Raw genomic sequence first — 6,817 nt, forward strand, 5'->3', positions numbered from 1 at the left:
GGCCAGCAATTTTCTCTCTGGTCCCGGCAGTGAAGATGCTGTCTCCGTTCGTTGCGCCGCCTTCTCCGTACATGAAACATAAGAAATAAATACAAAACTTTAGACAATTCACATCATCATCATCATCATCATCATCATTTAAGACTGATTATGCCTTTCAGCGTTCAGTATGGAGCATAGCCCCCCTTATAAAATTCCTCCACGATCCCCTATTCAGTGCTAATATTGGTGCCTCTTCTGATGTTAAACCTATTACTTCAAAATCATTCTTAACCGAATCCAGGTACCTTCTCCTTGGTCTGCCCCGACTCCTCCTACCCTCTACTGCTGAACCCATGAGTCTCTTGGGTAACCTTGCTTCTCCCATGCGTGTAACATGACCCCACCATCTAAGCCTGTTCGCCCTGACTGCTACATCTATAGAGTTCATTCCCAGTTTTTCTTTGATTTCCTCATTGTGGACACCCTCCTGCCATTGTTCCCATCTACTAGTACCTGCAATCATCCTAGCTACTTTCATATCCGTAACCTCAACCTTATTGATAAGGTAACCTGAATCCACCCAGCTTTCGCTCCCATACAACAAAGTTGGTCGAAAGATTGAACGGTGCACAGATAACTTAGTCTTGGTACTGACTTCCTTCTTGCAGAAGAGAGTAGATCGTAGCTGAGCGCTCACTGCATTAGCCTTGCTACACCTCGCTTCCAGTTCTTTCACTATGTTGCCATCCTGTGAGAATATGCATCCTAAGTACTTGAAACCGTCCACCTCTTCTAACTTTGTTCCTCCTATTTGGCACTCAATCCGTTTATATTTCTTTCCCACTGACATTACTTTCGTTTTGGAGATGCTAATCTTCATACCATAGTCCTTACATTTCTGATCTAGCTCTGAAATATTACTCTGCAAACTTTCAATCGAATCTGCCATCACAACTAAGTCATCCGCATATGCAAGACTGCTTATTTTGTGTTCACATATCTTAATCTCACCCAGCCAGTCTATTGTTTTCAACATATGATCCATAAATAATATGAACAACAGTGGACACAGGTTGCAGCCTTGTCTTACCCCTGAAACTACTCTGAACCATGAACTCAGTTTACCGTCAACTCTAACTGCTGCCTGACTATCCATGTAAAGACCTTTAATTGCTTGCAAAAGTTTGCCTCCTATTCCATAATCTCGTAGAACAGACAGTTCACAACCATTTCAAATATTACAAAAATACGTAAACAAAAAACTAAATTACACTTATATTCACCTGCAAACTGGGCTAACACTGGTGGATGGGTGACGCTTCAATTTCGCGTCCCACTACATACCCCACCCACAAGCTCAGTTTGTCAGGTTTTAACCGAAAATAAAACTTCTTCTATATACAATATTTATCTGTTAATATTATACATTTTTCTCACATTTTCAGTAATCCAAAGTCCTTGCTCTTAGATTCAATCCTTTTATGACGATATTGTTGTGACTATTTGTCATTTACTTTTAATTGTGCTATTATGGTAATTCACAACCGAATATATGGAGATTACTCCTTTTCATTTAATAGTTGCTAGTAAATAATAATTTAGTACGTTCTTTAACGTTGTTACATTAGGACAGAGCGTTCAAATTGTGATAGGTTAGTTTCAGTTTTATTCATTTACTAAAGTTATTCTTTCCAAAATGTATATCACTAATACGTTTCTCACAATAACCAATAGTACTATTTACTTTACATCGTTCTTTTCCCTAATGCTTTATTTATGCCTGAGGTCAAGAAGAAATCAAGCAAAACTTTTTTTAGAACCTCGGCACGGCTTTCTTTACCTTCGGACACTTTGTTGGGTATTGGCAATTTATTTAGGAGAAACAAGCGAGAGAGCCCCGTTTGGTGAGTTCTACATTAACACTATTACAAATCTCTATTAAAGGCACTCTGCTATGTTCTCGTGAGCCATATAGCTCTGGACGCCCATGGTCCCTAAAATTATTAACCATCCCCTTTGGTTCCTACTATCCGAGTAAATATAAAATATGCAAAATTCCTCCTGACCTAATAACAAAACTTTCTTCCATATAGATCCCCTTTTAGTTATCTTTCCCTTTTTTAAGTACCGGTAGATTATTGTAGAACACTTGTTTAAACTTCCTGTCATTTCTTTAAAATTACACGTAACTATCACGAAAACTTCACATGAATAAACTATGAACGCTCGTCCATATATAACATATACTAAATATTAACTTATTTAGGAATGAAGGGTTTAATTTGATCGACACTATATAATCCTTTAATTACACCTGATGAAGGTTCCATAAGAAGTAACGCTTTGGGATGTACAATCTTATGTACAACATATGGACCTTCAAAGATAAAGAAGAATTTTCTACATTCCTTATTGATCTTCGAACTTTTAGAATGAGATCGTATTAATACAAGATCTCCTACCTGAAATGAGGGTTCTATGGCATGTTGATTGTAACTTTTAATTCTCCGTTCAGCATTTTTAACAATCTGTTCGCGAATTTTTTCGTTTGGATAGACAATTCGTAGAATAACATTTTTCTTTCCTTTACATAATACGGTTACCTACTAATTAGGACTCGTGTTAGATGACTTTCAATAATTGGTTCTTCAATTAATTTAGCACGGTTTAAATGCCATTCGAAATAATTCCTATAACCTCCCCACCGTTTAGAATATGGAGGAGGGTCGAACAACTCTAAATTTAAGTGTTGTTGTTTTCCTCTTGAGCAATAATTTTGTTTAAACCGCTTAACAAAATCATCCCAGTCCCTAAATTCAGTTCTATGCAGTACTGCCCATTCCGCAGCTTCTGCTTCTAAATGTCCTATTACAAATTGAATCCGTTTTTCATTACTCCATTTAGGAGATAATGAAGTTTCAAAAGCTTTTATAAAGATTATAGGGTGAAGTTCGCCTCCTGGTTTGAATACAGGAAATCGACTTGCTACATTTGAATTTGTCGTTATATCATCCCAACATTCTGCGAGAGACATAGTTGGATTTTGTTTAGATTGCAGAGACGGAGTTGCGTCGGATTTGCTTGCCATGATTTCTTTATTTGTGTTGTTGTCGTCTGAGCTAGCAAACACGATGCGACTGTCGTCTCTGATTACGTTATTGCTCCTACTACTTGAAATGTTTTCATTATTATCTAATTTCCTGTATTCGCATTTCTGTGTTGGATACGCGGTTAGCTAATATCGATTCTTCACTGTGTTCACGATATGAACGCACTGTACCTTCGTCATTGTTATTATCTTTGGAAGTCTCAAGGTTACTGCATATTTCGGTAATTAAAAATTTCATTTTTTCTATTTCAGTATGATCTTTTTCTACTCGATGAGTTAATGTCTCTAATTCTATATTATCTATTGAAGTAATCTCTACAGGTTTGGTAGAAACCTCTTTAATAGATTCTAATAATTCTCTACGAACAGTTTCTGTTTACATAGAGAATTCATCTCGTAACTTATCGTTATTTTTCTCTATTTCATTTACAACTAAGACATTGACATTATCTAGTCTCTTGGTTAAGTCAGTAATATCATTTCGCATGCGAGCTTTTTCCTCACGCGATTCCTGGATATGTCCTTCTAACCTTTTACAATTATCAGCAATCTTATTTCTAAGTCCTGCTAGTTTTCCCTGCATTTCAACTTTAGAAGCCTCTATTTTATCACTTAATTCTCGACTGGTTTCATTAAGATGTTCCTGTAACCTGTCTGTAGAGTTTGTTAGCTCCTCTTTTAATCTAGCAGTAGATTCCTCGTTAGACTGTTTTAATTCCTGTTTTAATCTAGCAGTAGATTCTTCGCTAGACTGTTTTAATTTAGCGATCGCCCTAAAAAGGGATCTCATGCTCGTATCGGACATTGATTGCTCTTCGTCTGACATTTGACTTCCCGACATTGTTATAAGATATTAACTAGTTACACACGCAGACTTGTAATCAACAATCCTATTAAAAGCACACTCCCTATGTACAACACTCCACTTCCAACTTAAAACAGACTCACCGGACACTAATATTTTAGTTTGTAGTTCTCGATGATCAATGTGCTGCTATGGGCTGCAGAAGTAACAGCCGTCGATGCAGCCGCTCAGATGCTGCGACCCCGCTTCCGCAACCGGCAGGACGCTGAGTCGAACACCGGAGACGTCACTGGCTGCAACCACGCCCGGCCCCACCGTAGACAGGCGAAGCCCTCAGCAACACCTCTAATACCAGCCGGAGGAACGCCCCCCAGCTGACGTACTGGACCTGTTAGTTTAGGGAGAAAAAGGTTGTCGGGGTTTGCAGCGTTCAGCTGCTGCCCAACAGATGCGCCTTCTCGTGGAATAACTGCGTGACCGTAATGCTTGGCTGCGCTCCGTCAGATGCCCACACTCGCGAAGTCGCCGCTGGCTGGTGAAGGCTCCATGAAAACTCGCGTTGACTTCCGAAGGACTCTTGATGTTTTGTTTCATACCTGTGTGTCATAGTTGCACACAAGTCCTGTCACGGTCGCCACGGTGTAGTGTAACGACGTCAATTTTGTATAAATAATTTTCTTTTAACATATGACCATGTGCAGACTTCGTCACCTACGTCAGTTACAACACACTTCAAAATTATTTAAATTCTTTTTAAATTGTCTCTGAATGGTTCTTGAACGAAACTGTAAAACATCATCATCTGAGTCGTATGCGCCAAATTAGGTCACTCAGTCCAATTGGTTTGCGCAAACTTATTTTTTTATTTAGATGTCATTTGTTTCTTCTCAGAAATTATATTAATGCAAATTATCTGCTTTAACAAAAATTAAAACCACATTGAATAAACGTGACTCAAACTCGCGATGAATATTGTCAAAAATTAATAATCATGTCAAATAAATCAGTCATCCTTCTTCCTTAATATAATTCTTCATAAATAAATTCTCGGAACACGTATTTAAACTTTTGTAGTATACACTACTTTATTATCTTCATACATATAGACGTGAAACTGAGGCTTGACAAGATGGGACTGAACATTTACAACATGATTAAACTTTCTATGACGTCATTGTTGTAGAAACATTACAAATTCTTATTTTTTCAGTTTTTAGAAGCACGACGCAACAACTCGGTTTCAGGATCTTCTGTTGCTCTTTGGCTGTCGACCCGCGACGTATAGTGGCCAGCAATTTTCTCTCTGGTCCCGGCAGTGAAGATGCTGTCTCCGTTCGTTGCGCCGCCCTCTCCGTACATGAAACATAAAAAATAAATACAAAACTTTAGACAATTCACAACCATTTCAAATATTACAAAAATACATAAACAAAAAACTAAATTAAATTTATATTCACCTGCAAACTGGGCTAACACTGGTGGATGGGTGACGCTTCAATTTCGCGTCCCACTACAATAGATGCCTGCCTATTACACATTACGACCCTCTTCAACTGTCGGCGGTTTCTGTCAGTCAACAGACGAGGTTGCCCTGTACGCTTTTTTGCTGTACGTGTCCCTTCACGTTTCCATTTCACTATCACATCGGAAACAGTGGACCTAGGTTTTTTTTAGGAGTGTGGAAATATCGCCTACAGACGTATGACACAAGTGACACCCAATCACCTGACCACGTTCGAAGTCCGTGAGTTCGGCGGAGCGCCCCGTTCTGCTCTCTCACGATGTCTAATGGCTACTGAGGTCCATATGGAGTACCTGGCAGTAGGTGGCAGCGCAATGCACCTAATACGAAAAACTTATGTTTTTGGGGGTGTCCGGATACTTTTGATCACGTGGTGTAGAATAGAGTGGGGCTTTGTGAGTCATGGGGCTATGTGGATAGAAATAAGAAAATATTCTACTGATCAGCTCGTGATGAGTCCCGCTCTTTTAGCACCCAGGCCCTGCTTACCGTTCTAATTCTCCAAGAAATTTGGAAAGTCAGAGCTCAGCAACATCATCATCATCATCGTTTCGTCCGTTTTCCTAACCCCAAGGAAAACTACGGGTACCACACGTGCTAGGGTAGAGAAAAATTCAGCTTTCCATCAGACTTCACCATTTCATCTTAATCTTGCAACAGAAAGAGGGTCAAAGTTTGCTAAAATGGTCTGAATGTTCGAGATAAACCTTTAAACACATGAAATGGTTCGTTGTTTCGTACTGCTCATCACCTGAAGCTGAAGCGGAGGAATAAAACATACCTTGTGGTTTCTGCAGCATCAAATATTACCACCCTAGACCTGTGAAAAAAAGGGACTGAAGAGCGTGTCTTAAGTGCAAGCTATGGTTTCATGAAATTTGTATGGGAACTGCTGGTGGTAACCAGTTGCCCGGTGGGAAATCTATAACAATTAGTGAGAACAATTAGGAAGTATAACCTCCATATTTCGTATCGCAGTATTGCAATTTACAATGATTGACGTAGCCCTGTTTACGACTCAAAAAGCCTCATAAATAATTTCAGTTTTCCATTGTGTGAACATTTTCAATTTTGGTATCTACGAAGAAGAGGAAAAGACCTTGAAGCAATGTGCCTTTGTCGTAAAAAACTTATAACTGTGAGTTACTCACCATTACAGTTTAACATGCGTAAGAAAATATTAACTACCTCCTTGGGGCCCAAAAACTTGAAATGATTCATTTAGCCACACCTTATCCTACGTGAGTCAGCCACAATTTGTGTCTGAATTTAGATAACCCGAAACAGGTCTATGTAATCACTTACACAGGGTCTTTGTTCAAACTGTGATACTGGAGCAATCAAGGAAACCGCAGTAACTGAGAAATACGAGGGAGACTTCACAAAGTAAGTTACGCAT

Source organism: Schistocerca piceifrons, chromosome 2 (genome assembly GCF_021461385.2).
Source record: "Schistocerca piceifrons isolate TAMUIC-IGC-003096 chromosome 2, iqSchPice1.1, whole genome shotgun sequence".
NCBI lineage: Eukaryota > Metazoa > Arthropoda > Insecta > Orthoptera > Acrididae > Schistocerca > Schistocerca piceifrons.